The 15,687-nt window shown below is 35.4% G+C and overlaps 1 long non-coding RNA gene across 1 annotated transcript; it reads right to left on the bottom strand.

The window, feature by feature from the left end:
* Positions 1-13,762: 13,762 nt before the first annotated feature.
* On the bottom strand, positions 13,763-14,963 carry LOC104435614. Its single transcript, XR_005550000.1, has 2 exons — positions 14,739-14,963; positions 13,763-14,662 (listed from the first exon to the last, which is right to left on the bottom strand). It is a non-coding gene; the product is annotated as an uncharacterized LOC104435614 (long non-coding RNA).
* Between the last annotated feature and the right edge of the window lie 724 nt (positions 14,964-15,687).

Genomic DNA, 15,687 nt, shown 5'->3' with positions numbered 1-15,687 from the left:
CTAAACGTAAGTCCAAAGAGCTCTCAATGTCTTATTACAATTCAAGATGAAGCATATCTCTAGCATCGCAAGCTTGGACATGTCAGTATGAAACTGATTGCTAAACTTTCATCTAAGAAGCTAGTTCGAGATCTTCCCAAAATGGTATACCAGAAGTCTGAGTTGTGTACTCCATGTATCTTTGGAAAAACAGGTCAGAAGCTCATTTAAACTTATAAATCAAGTTTTCACTAATCGCTTCTTGCAGCTTCTTCACATGAATTGCTTTGGACCAACTAGAACACAAAGTATTGGTGGTAAGAAATACTGCTTGGTAGTCATGGATGATTTTTCAAGATTCACTTGGGTTTTCTTCTTGGCAAATAAAATCGAAACCTTCTCATATTTTTCAAAGTTTGCTAAGAAAGTTTAGAATGAGAAAGGTTATGACATTTCAAGCATAAGGACTGATTATGGGGGAGAATTTGAAAATCAAAACTTTGCAAATTTCTGTGACAAGAATAGTCTTCAACGTGTTTTCTCCTCTCCATACACTCTAGAACAAAATGGAGTTGTAAAAAGGAAAAATAGGTCGCTACAGGAGATGGCCAGAACTCTGCTGATAGAAAGTAAAGTCTCTTCTCGTTTTTTGGTAGAAGCAATCTCTACTACCAGTACTGCCTGTTATATAGTTAACAGGGTATTTTTAAGGCCCATTCTAGAAAAGATTCCCTATAAAGTGTTTAAAGGAAAGAAGCCAAATATCTCTTATTTTCATGTGTTTGGTTGCAAGTGCTTCATTTTGAAGAATGGAAATTATCAGCCTAGAAAATTTGAAGAAAAATCTGATGAAGGAATATTTCTTGGCTACTCTACTTCAAGCAAAGCTTACAAGGTCTTCAACAAGAATATACAGACTGTCAAAGAATTCATGAATGTCAGATTTCAGGAAAGTATTAAGAACCAACAAGATCATATTCAACTTGATTCAGACTTAATAAAGTCTGATTCCCCCAAGGAACCTCAGTCTTCTGGAGATCAAAGTCAAGCAGAACAAAAGTCAGAAGAATCAAAGAAAACTGACGATCATCAAATCCTTGAAGGAAGTGACACACCTAAAAGTAACTGGAAGCACAATCAAGCCATCGTAAAGAACTCATAATTGGCAATATAGAAAAAGGAATCTAAACTAGATCCAAAGCAAAAGGAGACTCAAGTGCACTAGCACTTATTTATGAAATAAAACCAAAATGAGTAGAAGAAGCGTTATCTGACGAAAGCTGGATAGAAGCAATACAGGAAGAGCTCAGACAATTCAGTATTAATAATGTCTGGGAGCTAGTTCCAAAACTAAAAGGAAAATTTGTGATTGGAACAAAGTGGGTGTTCAGAAACAAGATGGATAAAAATGGTTAAGTAATCGGGAACAAAGTAAGGCTTATTACAAAAGGTTATACACAAGAGTGCCTTAGACTATAATGAGACATATGCACTTGTAGCAAGGTTAGAAGCCATTAGACTATTGCTTGCTTATACATGTTTTCATAATTTCAGGTTATTTTAGATGGTTGTCAAGAGTGCCTTTCTAAATGGATTCATACAAGAAAAAGTCTATGTGGAACAACCACTAGGATTTAAAAATCCCAGAAAACCAGACTTTGTCTCTAGACTGAAGAAGGCATTGTAAGCAATGGTTTCAAGAAAGGAATGATTGATACAACATTGTTTATAAAAAGGGAAGAAAAAGACTTTCTACTTGTTCAAATATATGTAGATGATATAATCATTGGGTCTTCTAACGAAAGTCTATGCAAGAAATTCTCAAACACTATGTAGGAAGAGTTCGATATAACCTTCTTTTTAGGTCTGCAAGTCAGACAATCAAAGAAATGAACTTTCATTTATCAAGAGAAATATGCTAGAGATGTTATCAAGAAGTTTGGAATGGAAAACTGCAAGAAGACTGAAACTCCCATGACAAGTTCTTCCAAACTTGACAGGGATGAAGATGGAAAGAAAGTTGATCAAAAGACATACAGAAGCGTGATTGGTTCTCTTCTCTATCTCACTCCCTCTTGACCTGACATTCTATTTAATGTGTGCATATGTGCTAGATTCCAAGCTAACTCGAGAGAGTCTCATCTTAGTGTTGTCAAACATATTATCAAATATATTGCAACTTATCCCAAGTTAGGTCTGTGGTATCCAAAAGGAGAAGACTTTATATTACTTGGTTACTCATATGCTGATCTAACTGGTTGTAAAGTTGACAAGAAAAGTACTTTGGGAACATGCTAACTCTTGGGAGAAATGTTAGTGTCATGGTTCTCAAAGAAGCAGAACACTGTGGCACTCTCAACAGCGAAAGCATAATATGTTGCACTCTCAACACTGCTTCTATTCATCACTGTAGGAATTGGGTTCAAGCTTTCCCTAGCCCATTCACGAATTCTTTGGATCAGGCAATTGTTGAGAAAACTCCTATCAAGTTTTGAAGTTGACAATACTTTCCTATTCGTGTTCTTATTTTGAAGAATACTAGACTTCTGTGCTATATTGTGGAATGTTGTCAAAGTCTATTTTACTCTAGAAGTCTTTCCCACTTTGACGAGATTTGGACTAAAACCAAGTCTAAAACGAAAATATAATCAGAGTCATGATTATTGATCTTTCGACAAGGATTTAGTGCGAACAAAATTTATTCTTAATATCTGGCTTTCTGATGAAGAATCTCACTTACCTTTTATAAATATATTGATGAAATCAATCACAAATTAATGAAATTAATCTTGAAGACAAGTTCCTTTTTAGGAAACATCTACTTATGGAAACCTATATTCTGATTGTATGGGCAACCAAAATCAATAGATTTTCATCTCAATTTTCAAACGGCTACAAGATTTCCTTAATCGATTCTATCCAACATATTGATTGGAAGAAATTCCTCTAGAGAATGTCAACGGCTAGTAAGGCGTAGATGAGTATTTAAAGAGGTCATTCAATCCATTTGAGATAGAGCATGAAAATTGAAATTACAAAGTTTGAAGCATTTCCAACCAGTTGTTCTTCAATGACAGCACATACAGATTGTATTCAAGAGAGAAAATCACAAGAAGAGTGACTTAGTAAGAGAAAAAAAAATCTTCCACTAAGTGTTCACACTTGAAACATTGTACTTCTCTATTGATACTTTAGTGAATTTCAACCAGAAGGTTATCAGCGTGAGAGAGTGGACATAGGCTTGATTTAAATCAAACCACTATAAATCTCGTGTGCAATTTTCTCTTCCCTTAACTCTTTTCAACTTTATTCATTGCAATTTTCTTTTAAACTTCTCAAATTATAAACCATCTCTATTTGTGTCTGAATTTTCCTAAGAAGTTTGGTGGTGCTTTTAGTCAGACTCTGACTTATTAACAGACCTTGCTTGTAACTTCAGTGTTAATTTTTTTAACACTTATTCAGCCCCCCTCTAGGTGGTAGTACTAACTTTTTCAATCTAACATCCCCTCAGATTCAAGGCGATTTGAGTCAGCCCAAATTTAGAGAAAAGATCCATAAACGCCCTTAGTGGATGTGTTTGATGAAGATATTAGCAATTTGATTAGCAGATACAATGAATACAATTCGAATAGTGCCATGAAGAGCACAGCATCGAATGAAATGATAGTATTTTTCAATGTGCCCGTGTTCATGAAGAATGTCATTATGTGTTATTTGGATAGCACTTGGGTTATCGCAATGAATGATTATTCCACTAATATGACGCACTCCCATGTCTCTAGTTACCATCATACCATAATAACTCTAATGTCGTATTAACAAAGGCTTGATATTCTACTTATGTACTAGATCGAATGACAATGGTCAATTACTTGCTATACCATGAGATAAGTTAGTTGCCCAAAAATAAATAGTAGCTTGTATTAGAGCAATGATCTTGAGGGTCACCAACCCAGTTAGCATCAAAATAAGCTACAAACTCCAAGGTAGAATGAGCATAAAAGTGAAAGTTATGAAATAATGTACCCTTGATGTAGCAAAGAATTCGAAGGACCGCAACAATATAAGTTGTACTTGGCACCATCATGGGCAGAAGTACACTACAAGTGCCATAACTTCTAAACGACGACACTTAAGCCGCCATAACTTCAAAACGGTACACTTAAGTGCCACTTTTTTTTCGAATGGGACACTTAAGTGCCACCTCCGGCGACCCTTGCCGGAAATCCTACGTGGCAATATTTTATTATTTTTTTTTGCCTACGTGGCTCGCCGGAGCTCCAAATCAGCATAAAAATTTAAAAAAAAAATTAAAAAAATTAAAATTTTTAATTTTAAAAATTTTAAAACTTTTTTTAAAAAGAAAATTTTAAAAATTTTAATTTTAAAAAATTAAAAAATTTTAAAAAATAAGAAAATTTTAAAAATTTTAATTTTAAAAATTTTTTAAAAAAAAGAAAATTTTAAAAATTTTATTTTTAAAAAATTAAAAAATTTTAAAAAAGAAAATTTTAAAAATTTTAATTTTAAAAATTTCAAAAATTTAAAAAAAATTAAAATTTTTTAAAAAAATTAAAAATTTTAAGAAAATAATAAAATTTTAAAAATTTTAATTTTAAAAAATTTTAAAAAATTAAAAAATAATAATAAGAAAATTTAAAAAAATTTAAAAATTAAAAAAGGGGGGAGGCGGCGGCGGCGGAGGTGGCGGTGGTGAGGGAGCCGGCGGTGGCGGCAAGGGAGCCGCCCCGTTCGGCCTCCCACTCCCCACTTTTTATAATTTTTTTAATTTTAATTTTTTAAAAAAATTTTCTTAATTTTTAAAAAATTTTAAAATTTTCTTAAATTAAAAAAATTAAAATTTTCTTAATTTAAAAAAAAATTAAATTTTCTTAATTTTTTAAAATTTTTTTTAAATTTTCTTAATTTTTTAAAATTTTCTTAATTTTTTAAAATTTTCTTAATTTTTTAAAATTTTAAAATTTTCTTAATTTTTTTAATTTTTTAATTTTTCTTATTTTTTAAAATTTTAAAAATTTTAACATTTTTAAAATTTTTCTTAATTTTTAAAATTTTTAAAATTTTCTTAATTTTTAAATTTTTCTTAATTTTTAAAATTTTTCTTAATTTTTAAAATTTTTTTAAATTTTTCTTATTTTTTTTTAAATTTTTTGAATATTTTAAATCTAATTTAATTAATTTATATACTATTATTTACACGTAGACGTGAAACGGCGTCGTTTTTGCATTTTCTCCGCCACGTCAGCGTGCAAAACGACGCCGTTTGGGACCGAGCTCGCCGGAAAGTCGCCACGTCAGCTATTTGGCCGGATTTTCGCCGGAGTGGCACTTAAGTGTCCCATTTTACTCCGATGATGGCACTTAAGTGTACCATTTTAAAGTTATGGCACTTAAGTGTCCCGGCGTGCCAAGTTATGGCACTCCAGGTGTCCCGCACTCCACCATCATGTATAGATTGACAATATGAATAGTTCAAGTGATATCAGGTCGAATTATAATGAGATGTATAAAAATGCCGACCAATTGTTGATAAAGTGTAATTATTGAAAGAGCAATCTCATCTTTGCATTAAATTTGGCATTAGTGTCAATTGGAGTTGTGAAGACCACGCTATTGGTGAGTCCTATTCTAGACAGAAGATCCATGGCATATTTAATTTAAGAAAGATAATAACCAAAGGAATCTGAAGCAACCTCCAAGCCCAAAATAGCTTAGTCATCCAAGATCTTTCCTTTCAAACTATTGACTGAGATATTGCAGAAATTTTGAAATGCCGATACAATCATCGCTAGTTATGACCATGTTATCAACATATAAGAGTAGTATAAACCCATGTGATGTGTGTCTAATAAAAAGAGAATGATCATAGGCATTGGATTTAAAATCAAGGGATTCCATTGTAAAGCTAAACTTTGGATACAGTGCACCAGGATCTTATTTAAATCTATATAATGCTTGACGTATTTATCACAATTTGTTGGAAGGATAGTGTGTCTTAGAGGAGGCTCCATATTGACTCCCTCAATGAGATCGTCATTTAAGAATACATTTTTTAACATCCAACTAGAGTAGAAATTGATGCTTACCTATGGTTGTTAATAAAATGTCTTGAGTTTGTTCCCGAAAATGAAAGTTTCCAAATTCAAATGGGTTTTCTAGTTGGAGAATGCTTCCTAAAAAGAAGTTTTGTATTCTGGATCTAATTCTTGCCTATATATAAGAAGTGAATGTTCTTTGTGAATATCATCAAAGAGAAGCTTCTGCTTATGAATTACACCCTCAAGATCTTAAAGTGTGTTGAAGCCAATTAAATCCTTGTGGTAAGAACATGGGCATAATTTCTTTGTGAGATTAATAGACTAGTTGATCAGGAATTGTGGAGCTAAACACTACATGAATTATTGGACATAATTGGGACTTGAAAAACACTGAAAGTGTTTGAGTGAGTTGAGTGTGATTATAATCTCTATTGTATCGCTTAATCTATAGTGAAATTCATTGGTACTTTCCCCATTGACGTAGGTTACTACGACCAGACCATGTAAATTTGATGTCCAATCTTTTTTTCTTACTATATTTATTTTATTATTTAATCGCTTGCTTTCGCAACAATTGGTATCAAAGCTAGGTTTGGCTAATTTGAAGAAAATTGGCAATAGAATAAGAAAAAGTGAGAATCAATAGATTTCATGGGAAGGATTTTGGTTTTTTAAATATATGCTGATTGAGGATTATCTCTTTTTGATGAAACTGCATTGACCCTTATCTAGGGAGAAGCTAAAGACAATGAAGCAAGCTAATTAAGAATTGTTTAATAGACGAGCTTTGGGTATTATTTGGCTAACGTTAACTTATTCATTGGGTTTAACATCGTGAAAGAGAACACCGCTACGTGTTTGATAAAGCCTTGTTAGGTATGTATGAGAAACCCTCTACAATCAACAAGGTCTATCTGATGCGAGGTCTATTTAACTAGAAAATAAGTGAAGGTGCATCAGTTACAAATCATGTCAATGAATTCAATGGATTGTTAGTCATTTGAGTTCAGTTAAAATTGACTTTAATGATGAGATACATGTTTTAATTCTATTATTCTCATTGCCTAATTGTTGGAATACTACTATTACTGTCATTAGTATTTCCCCTGGGTTAATGAGCTTGACATTTGATGGGATTAAAGATTTAACAATGAATAAGGACATTTGTAGAAGAGAATCCGGTGAACTTATCTTTGTCACTTTAATAGGTGAAAATAGAGAAAGAACTAGTACATGTGTTATTAGGAGCAGCATAAACATGAACAGACGTAGACAATCTAGAATTGGCGATTATGTCTATTAAAGCTATGGCAAAATGGGGCATCTTAGAAGGAAATGTCTTAAGTTGAAAAACGAAAAAAGCAAAGGAATTATAGTTAAGTCTACAAATGATGGTGCAACTATAGCTAATGGTAATTCGGATAGTACTGATTATGTCTTGTCTGTCACTAATAATTCGTCGTTTGATGAATAGATTATGGATTCTGGTTGTTCATTTCATGTTACACCAAATAGAAACTGATTTAGTAATTATCAATGCATAGATAATAGCAATGTATAGCTAGGAAAAGACGCTGAATGCAATGTTGTAATTGTTGGGCAAGAGAATGTATGATGATTTGTGAGGGCATTAACTGAGTAAGGCATGTTCCAGAGTTAAAAGAAGAATCCAATTTCCTTAAGTTCCTCCGATTCAGCTAAATGTCGATATATTTAAGAATATGGAGTTTTAAGAATTGTTTGAGGTGCCTTGGTGATAATGGAAGGAATAAAAAACAACGGCCTATATGAACTTTAATATGATACATTAACAAATTTCCCCATGAAGACGTTGGATGCATATGTTTGAGAGTTTAAATTGTGACATATGCATTTTGGGCACATTAGTGAGAGAAGCATAAAGGTTCTAAGTGAAAGAATTATATTATGTGGTTATGTTGCTAATGAATTGAATGTATGTAGGTGATATGACTTAGATCAATGAGGAAAAATGCAGTTTAGTACGGTTGTCAAAGAAATCATGGAAATTGTAGAGCTAATTCACTTGAATGCTTGTCGATTGTCGCAGCTTTTTTCAAGGAAAAGTGTTAGATTTATGTTAATAGTTATTGATAATTATTTGAGGAGACATGGGTGTTTGTGCTTAAGCACAAGTTAGAGTTATTGTCATGATCAAATAGTTTTTTTTTTTTTGGTAACCCAAGGAACCTCATAAGGCGATAGCCGGTGAGCAAACCCTGGGGGAGCAACTGCAGAACCCACCACCACAGTACTCCAAGTAAGAATCCCTAACGACGCCTCTGGAATTCAAACTTCTCCCCTTCGTGAGAGAAAGAGAGCCTGAGCCAGCTGAGCCACTGAGGGCAGTGGTTGTCAGGATCAAATAGTTGAGAGCTTTGATAAAAAAAAAAAAAATGATAAGATGATCAAGCAAATGCGAACTGACAATAGCATTGAGTTTTGCTTGAAGCTATTAAACAAATTCTACATGAATGAAGACATAATGAAACATCGTACTAATGATAATAAACCACAACATAAACATTATTAGATACAACCCATAAAATGCTTTTTAGTGTTGGTATGACTAGGAAATTCTTGACAGATGCACTTAGTATAGTAAGCTACCTAATGAATAGATCCCATTGATTGCGATTAAATGTCAAACTCATGTAATATTGCTGATTATTCTATCCTTAGAATATTTGACTATCCATGCTATTTTCGAGTGAGTAATGATAAGCTCAATTGGATGGCAAGAAAGTATATATTCTCAGGTTATGCACAAGGTAAGTGGGGGTCATTAGTTGTGATGCCCGGAATTAAATTCACATTTTATCACTAGAGAAGTTACATTTGACAAGTCTCTAATACTAATGGTTAGGAGTAATGTTAACAATGTTCATACGAATCTAAACGATGTTCAGTTTGAGGTAGAATTGCAACCAGAAACTCTTGAGTTAGTGGGTACCAACAGAGTAATCGACATAAATGGTGCTTGTAGAGAGGTGGAGCATATAGAGTCAATAGTTACTATAACTACTGATATTGACAATGTACATGTTCCATCCCTCAACAAGCATAGATGCAACAATGATTTTGCTTTATCTGTGATAGAGGAAATTATGTCGGAAAATCCTTGTAGAGTAGTTGAAGGTGTATGTTGAGTTGGCTTTCTGATGAGATCCACGGTTATAGTGAAGTTCAAGAGCAGCTTGGACTTGAAAGATATATGTGGTGGTTGAGCCCATAAGGGGTTATGAGAGAGCAACAGTGAAATTTGGATCCTATCAAAGCAAGCTTGGCTCAAACGTTAAGTAAAGGTCGAGATTGTTAAAAATATCTCTCAAGTTTGAGCTCGAAAAGGAAAGTTTCGTAATTCAAGTAGGTTTGCTAGTTGGAGAAGGCTTCCTAAAAAGAGGTTTCATTTTTTGGATCCAATTATTACCTATATATAAGAAGTGGATGTTTTGTGTGAAAATAATCAAAGAAGAGATTTCGATAATGAATCACACCCTGAAGATATCCGAGTGTGCTGAAGATAGTTAAATTCTTGTGGTAAGAATTTGTGCATAATTTCCTCATGAGATTACGAGATTATTTCATGGAGAATTATGGGGCTAAATATTACGTGAGTTATTTGGTGTAATTTAGGCTTAGAAAACATTGAGAGTATTTGAATAACTCGAGTTTAGTTGTAATCTTTATTGTATAGCTTGATCTATAGTGGAATTTGTTGCTGCTCTCCCTATGGATGTAGATTACTACGACCAAACCACATAAATCTAATGTCCAATCTCTCTTCTTTTTTTATTCTGTCTTTTTTATTGCTTGATCAATTGCTTTTGCAATAGTGGCAACATTAAGAGTCCGTTTGGTTCGGCTTTTGGAGAACACCTTTAGAAAAATGCAAATATCTTTAGTCTAAAGGGACTTAGTGAAATGTAAATACTATTTGGCAAGCTATAATTGAAAAGTTCCTTAGGAAGTAACATTGAGGAAAATGTTGTTTGATAAATATGTATTTGGGAAGTCATTTGATATGACTAGTGTGACATCCTAAAATTTTTGTCATGTTTTCAATTGAATAAATTGAGCCTTTCATCAATGCGCCTATAGTGTTATTCTCTGAGCTGATCACTCATGAGATAACTAGATTATCTGGGGAAGCCATTAAGAGATTTTAACATAGTAGACTTAAGAATTTAATTAGGAATCGACTGCTTGACTATGCTAATCTGCAAGGGTCATTACGATACAATTAAAAATCGATCAGCTACCAAAGATAGTCGATTCGACTAAGGTGTGTGATTAAGTGTGGGTGACTCTACTTGATTGCAAATTTTTTATCGATCAGCACTAGACCGATTTTTCTATCGTTTTGGGTACTTTATGCCCATATTTGAAACCTTATGATTTTCATGACCACCGAGCGTCGCTAATGTATTGAAGAGGTACATTGTGGCTCGAAGAAAATTAACCACGAGTCAGTTGCATCAAAAATTTCTAAAAGCTACCCGGTAGGTTAGGTCACGCTAAAATCGAGCTAGTTTGAAATTAACCGCGAATTTGAATCCGATTTCAGAAATTGAAACTTCTGTCATGTCAACGGGTCATTTTAGGAACGTCGATTCATCCTTCAAAGATTTTTCTACAAACCAAGATTTTTGGCAAAATTTCGAGATAGGGTCGTTTTTGTCCGAAAAATTCAAGGGACCATTTTTTATCGCGTTTTTGGGATGCAAATTGGTTTTATTGGTGAGGAAAAATGTCAATTTGATCAAAGACTCGATGGTGGGATTTTTGGGAGCCAAATTGAACCAATTCAAGAGAGAAATGAAGAAGATTTGGGAGAATTTGCTTCAAAATTCGTAGCCCCCCATGCCCTCAACCTTTGGACCATCTCCAAGGCTTCTAAGACAAGCTTGGGCAGCTAGAATTCAGCTGAGGAAGCCAGCCCATCGATGGGACCTCTTCTAGGGGACAATAAGATGGAGTTGAAGCAAGATGGGGCCCTCTAAGAGCTAATGCCCCCTTTCTTCTTCCCCTTGGTCAGCTTTCTCCATTTCCAGACCAGAGAAAGCTTCAAAAGTTGCAGAGAACCGACTGAAACACCCCCTCCCTAGCCGTCACCCGTCACCAAGCCATCGGAGCCCCGCCGTTTCACCGTCATGCCCCCGCAAGCCAACGCTAGTCCCGAGCATCATTCTGCCCAACTGCGACCCCTAGGTCGTCCCTTGAGCCGTTCGAACCTCCCCCGCCGTCGCCGGAGCCACCTGGTTGTCCATCCAACCACCAGAAGCCGCTCACTCGCGCCCGCTAGCCAACTGCATCGTTTTCTAGTCCAACCGGCCTCCGTCCAGCTCCCTCGGCCCACCGACCAAAATCGAAGTCCAGCCACCCACTGTGGGCTTTAAGGCCCACTTTGGACCCTTTCCCAGCCTCGAAAGGTGTCGCCACTTCAGAGTTTATCGCTCCTCTCCGCCTTGCCATCCTCGTGAACTCATCATAATTCAAAATCGGTGAGTTTACTCACTAATCTTCACTTAGGGAGTTAATTATGCTTAGGAATTTATTAGTTTAGGTTAAGTATGAATTAGGTAGTCAGTTAAAACGGATTAGTAATTTAATGATTCGATATTATATGTTAGGTGATTAGAGTAGTGCAATAGCAAGTAGATAGATCGTATAATTTATTTAGATAGGTTCAGAAATTTTGAGCCCGTTTCGGTATTTAATTAGGCTTTTTCGGCCTAAGTTGCATTTATTGATATTTATTAATTAATTTTCCTAATTATTTAATTAATTATTATTTTCCAAAAATTAGATCGGGATAATCGCTGACTGGAATTTTGTGCTGATTGCAATGGTGTGGTTGGATTATTTAATTGACTATTATTTTATGCTAATTGAGTAAAATTTATAATTTTGGGATTTTATCCCAAAATTGAGTATTTTAAATATTCGATTGGGAAACACCGGACATCGGTTTATAACGCCAAAAATATTCTAGTGGACCATATTAAATGGTAGGATTTAAAAAAAAAAATATTGTATTTTGGCTAAAGCCGACCATGTAACCCCCACACGATTATTTTATCAGGTGTGACAAAAGTGGTAAAATGATCAAGTGATCAGGATGGTACACTATATTAGCCTGCGGGTTTTGATATGTCAGCTTAACGCGAACAGTATACCGGTATACTATATTAGCCTAAGGGCTTTGATATGTCAGTTTAGAGTAACCAGTATACCCTAGCAGCTTTTGGTGAGCATTATCAGTATACCATATCAGCCTAAGGGCTTTGATATATCAGCTTAGCACGAGCAGTATACTTTATCAGCTTAGAGTGAGCTATATTAATTATCAGCTTTTGGCGAGCTATACTATCTATCTTCAGCTGAGGGTGAGCAGTTCTTGATGTGATCGAACTTGATAGATAGTATTGAATGAGTTGACCAAAAGATTGTCTTAATGGCATGGAATCGACTGGGTCGATTATTCAATGACTTGATCTGATTTGATGACTTGATTTGATTTGAGTTGAATTGATTGGTTGAGTGGTTGAATTATACTGACTTGTAGGAAGAAACGGAGGCAAAGGCAAGTCATATGACTTGTGCTTGTGCTTAGACAACCCTTGGGGCATATTTTCTTCCTAGTCAGGATTTAAGAGGGTGAACTTGCTAAGACGTCGTCTCACCCCTTTGTGGGATAACATTTTCAGGCCCTTAGATGGCAGCTCCTCCCGAGCATTTTGGCCAGTCGAAGAATGTCACCAAGTAGGTATCTTATATTCCACTTCACGGAAACCTAAAGGGATGGGTCTATGAACTCATGAGGTCTATAGTCTGGGTTGATACCGGACTACCCCATAAGGTACCCCATCAATATAGATCATGGTACCGTCGTAAGTAGAATGGACAGAGAGAGGGTCCCATATCGGAATCTGAGATCCCCATGTCGGTGCTGGAGGTTGCTTTTGGAAAAGGCACAGTAGATCCTCCCGGTGGTTCGGTGGTGGACCCGAATCTTTCAGATCTAGGGACCTCAGAGTATTCAGTTGAAGACTCAAATGATTAGAGGATATGTAGTACTCTAAACCCCCCCCCCCCTTTTTGTAGACCTTGTATATATCAGCTAATATTGTATATGACATAGTTTGATATGTGTATATAAGTGTGAAGTGGTTCATAGTTTGATATGTGTATATAAGTGTGAAGTGGTTCATAGTTTGATATGTGTATATAAGTGTGAAGTGGTTTTCGAAAAATTGTGGCCCTGCTTTTCTATCACATATGATTGTTGTCTAGAGATTATTATTCGCTTCCGCATGCGCATTAAAATAAATGGGTCGGCAACACATCTTAGGACGTCACTATTTAATCAACCACTAAAGGATGGGCACGTGCTCGGAGGATTGGAGCGTGACAACTAGTATAGGTTTTTTCAACTTTAATTTGTTTTAAATTGGAAAAACCAATGACTTTAACTTGTATATGTTCACGTTGAGGGTAATGTAAAAGAAAAATATTAACAAATTCATACATAAAAAAAATCACATCGAAGTGAATCTTTCTCAATTTCTGAGCTTAACAAGGAATGGGCACGAGCCTTAATTGTTGTGCTTGTCGCCCTTTTCCATCCATTCACATTGTTCAGCACATTGCATGAACACTAAACTTTTTAAGAAGAAGAAAATGAACGGTATCACAAGGTATGAACAGAATCAAATTGTTCCTTTTTCTTCTTCTATTCTACAAAGTTAATGTACAAAGATTACTTGCTATTGCTAACATCACAGGAAGCAGACAAGCTTCTACTAACACATGTACAACATAGGAGGAGAACAAAAGGGATGAAGACTTTTCATGTGAAGTCTTGGCACAACGACTTCGATAAGCTTGACAAAGGAATTGTATCCTGTAAACTGCTAAACATGAAGACGCTAATTGACATCGTGTGTTCTCTCACTCAAGATTACACATTGAGAACAAATTTATATACATCGGTGGTGATATGTACAAATGTTCAAGCTGCGCTTTCTGGGTCCACCTTCAGCTTCCATCCGAGTAGTAGAAATCGTCGGATCCCCCGAAATTCAATAACTATGGTAATCTGTGTGTATTGGGCTTTCAGCATGTGCATAAAATCCAATGTCTTTGTGTATGAAGAATCAATACGGCTAACCGGTTTGCATGAATTTATATGATCTGTCGACTCCAATACTTGTAACAAATATTCAATGCATCAAGTAGCATATTTGACTTTTACACTCACCGAAGTTCCTCTGTCTCGACAGAGTCCCAGTCAAATACTCCAGATAATAGCATTTAGATAAATGAACAGATCTTAATCGGGCAACAAATGCTGTCAAACGAAGCTAATAAGATCCAGAGATGATAAGAGGTACACCATGTAGAGCATCCACTAACACATACACAAAAATCCCAATATTTTCAGACTCCAATAACTAGCACAAATCGCATTGAAGTCGATGTAAATAAGCAGTACTTACAAGAAGCTTACCAAATCCAGGATATGCCGACCAGAGCAGGTATCGGAAAGACCATACACCAAAGTGATATCGCGAAATCGAGAATGAAGATTCCCAATTTAGCTTTAAAAATAAGCCAGATCTGCAATTACCGACATAGATTAATACAAAAATCTCAACACAAAAAGAGAAATCTTACCCAGAAAGAGAGGCGAGGGTGACAGTGGGCATGTAGCGCGACGAAGAGAGCTTGAGGGCAATAGGCATGGGGAACGCAGCTTGAGGAAGAGAGCTCGAGGGCGGCCGTAAGGGAAGAGTGCTCGAGGGCAAAAAAGCTCAACGGCGAGAGGAGTGCAAGGAAAGCTGTGTCTCGGCAGCAAGAGAGCTCTAGGGCAAGAGAGTGAGGCTTAGAACTAACCGAACAAAGAAGCGAGTGAAGTGAGAAACATCTCTTAGGTTTTTTTTTGTTATAAAGGGCTAAAATGGGATCACGTTTGATAATCGAGGGAAAGATGGAAAAAAGACAATTTTCCATTAAACCAAGGAATTGCATTCCGAAAATGTTACTTTCCAAGGCACCTCCAACCCTCCAATCACCTAAAAGCTTTGGAGTCTTTTGGAGATGCAATTGCATCTCCCTAAAATCCTTTAAAAAAAATGAACCAACGTGACATTTGCATTTGACCAAACTCCTTTAGAGCCTTAAAACCCTTTACAAATGTTGAACCAAACAAGAAGAAGATTGTGAACATATTTAAAATGTGCAATAGCAAAAGTTTCTGTTATGAAAACCTCCTATGATCAGTTAAAGCTGACAAAACTATCTATTTCTCATTATTACTTGATAGATACGGATGTTGTATTACTTTAGGTAATAGCGATAAAAAAGAAGCTCTATCATCTTTGATGTAATCCAAAGTATAAAGTGGAAAGATTTGTGAAGAATAGATGAACCTTAATTAAGGGTGAACAAATTGGGAAGATCAAAAAGTTCTCTATCTATCAGCTTACATTCATTATGGCTTGATAGAAGCGCATGGTACCACTTGATATAATCTGCTCCTACGTATTTCAACACACTTTTTTACCCCATTTATTCTTATATTAAAATTGACGCTTTTTATTATACAATATTTTATCAAGTTTGA

Source organism: Eucalyptus grandis, chromosome 1 (assembly GCF_016545825.1).
Source record: "Eucalyptus grandis isolate ANBG69807.140 chromosome 1, ASM1654582v1, whole genome shotgun sequence".
NCBI classification, from domain to species: domain Eukaryota; kingdom Viridiplantae; phylum Streptophyta; class Magnoliopsida; order Myrtales; family Myrtaceae; genus Eucalyptus; species Eucalyptus grandis.
This window is presented reverse-complemented; position numbering and strand designations above follow the sequence as displayed.